The sequence below is a fragment of the Sinocyclocheilus grahami genome, unplaced genomic scaffold (assembly GCF_001515645.1).
Source record: "Sinocyclocheilus grahami isolate Dianchi unplaced genomic scaffold, SAMN03320097.WGS_v1.1 scaffold126.1, whole genome shotgun sequence".
Lineage (NCBI taxonomy): Eukaryota > Metazoa > Chordata > Actinopteri > Cypriniformes > Cyprinidae > Sinocyclocheilus > Sinocyclocheilus grahami.
The window spans coordinates 2,695,613-2,702,617 of record NW_015505305.1 but is presented as its reverse complement, the minus strand read 5'-3'; the positions used below and the strand labels follow the sequence as shown (position 1 = coordinate 2,702,617).

Here is a 7,005-nt window from a genome sequence, read left to right as displayed (position 1 = left end):
TAATAATATGAATATATGCATACAGAAGTCTTGTATGATTACATTGCAGTCTTGTATGATTACATTAGACATGAAGGTTGTTCACACCAAGGACGACTATAAAGATAACAATATTAGCATCCACACCAACAAACGATAACATTCTATTTATTATAAGTGAATTATTCAGAAAGTGATTCCAATTATATTGTTCCTGTGTATTGTTATCATCATCAGCTGTGGTGTGGACTATTCTTTAAATTTAGATTTTTTTCAAAACTTTATAATTTACTTTAACTTTGTAGCCCTAGACTGATAGGCAAGCTGGGTAACTCTACTAGCTATCAGGCCAGAAACCTCTCAACTAGAGCAATAGACCAGACGCAAATAAAGGCCAGTCAGTTGGTTCATTATTCTGCCACACTCCTGTAATGTGTCCTCAGTTTCCTGTCTGTGCCTCGTCTGGACCGTTATCACTTCAGTTCCATTGTGGCCGAGGTTGTTGAGATATTTTTAAAGAGGTGATGTCATCTGGCTCTAAACACTGATCGGAGTCACAGACGTGAGTCAACGTTGGAGAGATGGAAATCCTGAGCGCTCTGAGGTGAGATGGAGTTACTTTGCAGGCAAAAAAAAATTTGACATTTAGATTTTCTCATTCACTAGGAATGTGTGTTTGCAAGCCTGAGCGTGTGCGTTTCAGCTGATCAGGGCTGAGGGAAGGGATGGAATGAGAGAATGAAGAAATGAGGGAGAGATTAAGAGGAAAAAGTGATGGTTTTCTTGGTTTCCCAGCTTCCTCTGTGTTATTATGTGCCATTAGCTGGGTTATAGGCCCATGCCAGACTGGGTCCACATCTGGGACTGTAAACCTGCCAGATGCAAGGACAGATTTCTGTCCTTGCAGATGTCTTATGGTGGTGTGTGTGGCAGGGTGCTGTTGTTACTGCTTGTTTGCTGTTGTTACTGCTTGTGTGCTGTTTAGTATACATTTTTGATGCTATTATAATTTCTAAAGTACTTTCTAATGTGTAGTTGTAAAAAGTAAGGTTAATTCCACACTATGGCACGATCAAAACATAGTCTTGTTGATTTGAGCTTGCCTTCACACAGCAACACTGACTCAGCCAATGGTGTGAGTTTGGGGTGGGACTGTCTGTTGTATCAACTAATGGTTAATGAGTATTCAGGAAACCTGTTTGAATATAATCATTATGTTTGCAGAAGTTACACGCTTCACGTTTAAGTTTTACTGCGAATTTGCATTGTTGAAATGCTTTTGTATGCTTAATGTCACTGTACATAGTAGATGTTTCTTTTTAATGTATTTTGGGAGTTTAAGGAAGTTGAGTCAGTGAATATCTTGTGGTTTATATGTCATCAGTCTTCGAATTAGGTTAGAGTTGAACTCCCTAGTTCCAGTAATAGCCCATAGTTATATCTAAATATCTAAAATGAATTGTCATCAGTTGAATCTATACAAAATATAAACTACTGTTCAAAAGTTTGAGTTGATTTTTATCTATCTATCTGTCTGTCCGTCCGTCCGTCCGTCCAAATCTTATCTATCATCTAAATCTTATCTATCTATCATCTAAATCTTATTTATCTTATCTATCTATCTAATCTATATACATGTAATATATATATATATTTTTTTTCCCAAAGAAATCTCTTCCTGATCCCAGATGTTTGTGTATAACAGAAAGAGCTTTCTAAAGACATGTATGTAAGTTAATTGAAATACCACATCATCTGATCATTTTTAAATATTGCTCAAAAGTTGCTCTTTCATACCTCAGGGCTCCTTCATTTCTCAGATGTTTTGTTTCGTTTGAGATTTCTGAAACTCCAGAGGACACGTATTGGTGAATATTATAGATCTAATAGCCTTTCTTCTGAATTTGGTTAAACACAACATACCTATCCAGTTGCTCTCTGATCCATGTCCTCTGTGATCATCAAACATCCAGGTCCTGAGGAAGATCTGAGAGGATGTCATCAAGGAAACGATTGTTTCACTGGTGTTGTTTTGGTTGTATGAAAGGCGTGCTGTTTGACTGTGTGCGAGGGGGTGTGAGGGCGACGAGGAGGTGGTCTGGGGAATACCCCACATCGCTGGAACCTCAACCATACCATGAAAGGACTCTGTGTCTTTACTGATTGACACTCACTGCGACGTGGTCACAACAACATGACCCGTGAAGGTAGGGGGTACGGTCTCTTCGTGTGACACCCCCTGCCCACTCCCCTCTGCTCTGACATTCTATGAATCTTCTTAACTTTTCACTCAGGGGATTTAGCCCCCCCCACAACCCTACAGAAGTTCAGACTCCAGCCATCCTCAGGAATGAGGGGAATGAGGAGAGTAGAAAGACAAGAAAGAATGGATTGAGAGCCTGAGGGGTAAAGAGAGAGGAGGGGGAAGAGAGTGGTTTTTGGACCCCAGAGGCTTTGGCGTGTTAAGCCGTAGTGTTAATGATTTAGTTGGTCGGTAATCACAGGCCGTGGCATAGAGCACAGAGGAAAGCAAAACAAGCATGCTCAGAATGAGAAAGACTGCAGGATGCTTCAGCAGCGCATGAAGTCAGGTTAATGTAGAGCTTCTATCCATATAAGTGTTAAAGACAAGTCACAATGGAATACTAGTTAGTTGTCTTACTAGTCTTTTCAGTTAGTGAGGCTGATGGTCTTCTTTATTTATTTTTTTCTTCATTAGAATAATGATGCATGTTGGTTCAAAGAAAATAATGTTCTTAATTTTATTTTTATTTTTTTCAGTTTTTTCACCCAAATTAAAAAGTGTAGCTAATATTTCAATGTAATGAGTTGTTCCACCTCTAAATCTTTCTTTGCAGCTGACATCACCAAGACTTCTTCACCAAAACTATCCCATTTCATTCTTTCATTCCATTTCATTCGTCCTTTTTCAGTCTCTAGAGACCACGTAAAGTATTTTTACCAAGTAAAGTTTATATACTGTTTATACTGAATACACTGTATATACAGTATCTCACATTGTGGAGACTGTGAGCTGTGAATCATTTCATGTTAACTTTCAAGGGAACAAGTTTGCTGTGGGTGGTGTGTATGTTTGTGTGTTTATTAGTGGAAGTGAAGGCATTTATGACCCTATAAAAAGCCCTCAACCTCTATTTTTGCATCTTCCTCTCTCCTGGAGATCAGAGGACGTCTCACGTCTACAATTTCTCACGTCTTAATAATTCATGGTACTACCAAAGTACTTTTTCGTAGCTTAAGGTTTCTGTCTGTAATCACTGTAGCTGTTGTTTTTCGTGTGCTACTTCGGAGCATCAGATGAATGATATAAGTTGCCTTGGGTTTGACCCCTGGGGGTGACGTTTGAGTTAAATGGGACAGGTTATTGCTTTCATAGAGGAAAATGGCACCAGTCAGCTGAGATGACATTATCGTTGCTGTGCTGATCTTTCCCCCAACCTGAACTTTGGTTGTTGTTGTTTTTTTTTAAGAGTGTCATGTGAAGCATTTCTGAGAGGTGTGCATCCAGTGTGACAAGCAATATTGAGCTTGTCTTGAGGACGGAAGTGCAGTCTTTCAACATCAAGCTAAACAATACAGTACAATATGTATTGACTTCTGTGCAGGTCTGTTGTGCAAGTGTTTTATGCTTCAAAGGTTGCAGCATGCACCCTGATTTTCTGTATTATGCAAAAGTAGAATTAGTTAATTTCAAACCATAATGTGTTGAAAACAGTAGTTTGTGATGGTTCTTAGAACACGAGGTTAAAACCACATTCGTTTTTAAATGTGTGAATCAAATGCAATGAACATGCTAAGTGTATACATTTGAATTAAAAACTGAAGTGTCATTTACAGTTATATTGCTGTAATTGTTCTCAAATTATGGCCAATAACCAACAAATTGCAATAAATAACATTTAATATTAATTAATTATTTAAAGTATAATTTATTATCGTAATAGATGTTAAATAAATGTTATCTTATAAAAACAAACAAAACAAATGCAAAAATTCATAATTTTAGTAATTGTTTCATAAATTCCTATGTGAATTTAAGCGTCACAATATTATAATGTACTGTGTAATACATGGATAACTATTCATTTTGAAATCTGTTTCTGTGAAGAAAAAATAAATGATTATTGTAGGAAATGGCTCTTCTGGAAATTGCTCTTCAAGGGTTAAATCCAGAAAGACATATTATTTAAAATTTTCATCAAAACGTGCATATAATTCTCTATGCATAAACTGTTATTTTACTATTTTGTACTGTATTATAATTTTTTTAATGTATTTTATGTTTATTTAAATATTTTTAGAGGCACACAGATGTAATGTTTCATAGATTGCTGCAAGACAAAGTTTGCTGTTTTGTACCTTTTTTTTATTTTTATTTTCTCTCACAGTCTCCCAGCTGTGGTAGAGAGACTGTCGCCCTATAACTGCATTTTATATACAGATTACATCATCCCTACACAGATTTACATCATCATATAAACATTGGTGACATCATAATGATTTCATCCTGTTCCATAACCCACCAGTAGCCTTTCAGTGAGACGTGTGTTCAGTGTGTATTTGCTTTATGTGTGTGTGTGTCTGGATGGGGTTGCAGATGAGGATCTCCTTTAGTCTTCATCATTAGCCGTCCATGGCTGATTTCAATTGAGGCTAATTGCTCATTTAAGGAGCGGTCTGGCACATAGTGACTGTGTCATCATACAATCAGATATTATTTTAACAGAGTGGGTCTCTCTCAGGTTGTTGCAGGGAGGGCTCCATGAATGTTCGTCACCATGATGATGATGGACCAAATGCTGGACCTCCCGCTTCCATTGAGCAACGAGGTTCCCATGATGCACCACATGATCAATGGCGATGCACCACAGCAGGTGAGCTCATAAAGTCAGACCTCATTTATCCCCCTTGATTATTTGTCTTTTATTGGTTTATCTAATATATTGTCATGGTCTCTTAACAACCTCTCATTTTAATAGGCGGAAATATTCCTCCAAGCCACAACAGCTCTTTAGCTAAGACTAAATGCCTAGAATTGTCCCTTGTTCGACATAATGAACATGTGACATCTGTTTTTTTGTTTTTTTTTATACAGGTGATCCTGGTCCAGGTGAACCCAGGTGAGACGTTCACCATCCGCACGGAAGATGGGGCTTTGCAATGCATCCAAGGTTTGTCCAATGAAGATCTTCATATTGCTCTTGCTAAATGTTACTGTTCAAATCTGTGCGTGAATCAAGGAATCAAGTTGTTTTCTCTAGAGTTTATGATGCCATTTGAAGTCTATTTTACTTTCAGTTTGTTTGGAATGAAGACTGTTTTCTGAACTCAAGCACACTCAGAAACAGACACAAATCTGCAATCTGGCATAATGTGAAGTATAATTAACCTGTTATTGCATAATTTTTTTGCTCGTCTCTGCTGATATTTCCTGCAACTTGCATTCTTCGCATCTCTAGAAATCTGCATCAGTTTTGCAAGTGTTCAAGAGCTGCACAGTTAATAATAAATAAAACCAAAATTTAGTAATTTTACAATAGTAATATTTCTTTTTTTCATATTTATATTTAGTTATCATTTTAATAATAATAATGATTTTTTTTTGTTATATTGGGTTACTCTTGATTTTAAGGTGTCCATAATTATATATTTAAATAATGAGTAATATTAATTAACGACATACTTAATATCGGTTTAGGAGTAGGAATAGGCTTCAGTTGCATGTAATTATGCAAAATTTACTATTATTACTACAGTAAGTACATGTAACAAGTACACAAATACTTATATTGATATATATTCACTAAATTCACCCAGATTGTGCTGCCCTACAAACAAGAACAGCAAACCGGGAGTTTTTTTTGTCGCATTTTAAATTTAAATTTTAAATTTTTGTGATTTAAATTGATTTTGTGAATTTTGTTTTTGTTTTTTGTTTTCGTCCTAAACTGCCCTAAAATGTTCTACACAATAATTATTTGCAAACCTCTAAGGGATCAAGGCCATGTGACGGTGCTACAAAACCATTTATAACCCTCTTGTGTGTTTGGCCAGTGGAGAAGCATTCGGTCAGTGAATTCCTACACTAAATTACATCTGACCTCATAATGTCTTTTTAACTTCATAAAGGCCACCGAATTCCCTCAGTAAAAGTTTTGCAAGTGTATGTAAGAGATTTAAAGTGGAGAGTCACAGTAGCCTAGACCACAGGATACTGGATCTGACCGTCTGAGTGCTCGCATCACTGTTTACATAGCTAATATGAGCTGCAATGACGGTTTAATTCAGTTTGTCCAATGAGAATAGCAGAATCAGCAGCAGAGGGCTGTTTGGTTTATGGTAGAGACAGAGCTGGCAGCTGGCCGACAAAGAGAATGTAGACATAAAGAGTCTGTAGCTCACAGGTGTGGACAAGATGCAGTTGAAGGCCATGATAATGTTCTGGCATGTTCAGGATAAGAACTTTGTTTAATTTTCTAACGTTTGTTCGATCTTTGCCAGCTGCACTGGATAAGCCTAGTCTCTTTATTCTTTGATGTTGATTTAGAATTTTTGCAAACTATTTGCTGATAAATGTTTTCCCAGGGCTGGGCAGTGTACTGTTTGCTTATCTTTATTAAAACAGTTCTGTAAAGAGGTACGACATACTATGTCTGTAATGCAGATCCCCTTTAGCATTTGAGATGGTTAAAATGCTAAAGTGCTAAATTAAGCTCTGTGGACACTTTTATTTATTTTTTTGCTATTATTTTTTTGGTGTGACATTTCTGACCACTTTACTGTTAGGGAGGTGCAAAGTTGCATATTTTAAAAATCAACTAGTTTTTAGGTTGTCTGAATTAGGTTGTCGACTAATTAGTCTTAAGAAAGCCCTGTGTACTGTAATTAGACCGGATTTAAAGAAACCGTTCACCCAAAAACGATAATTGTTATCATTTACTCACCCTTATGTCCTTCCAAACCTATATAGACTTCTTTCACAAACATTAAAAATTTTAGCCCAAA

At 36.7% G+C, this 7,005-nt stretch overlaps 1 pseudogene; it reads left to right on the top strand.

Moving 5' to 3' along the window:
• LOC107590247 (fibronectin type III domain-containing protein 3B-like) overlaps positions 1-7,005 on the top strand; it is a 64,108-nt pseudogene that overhangs the window by 6,423 nt on the left and 50,680 nt on the right.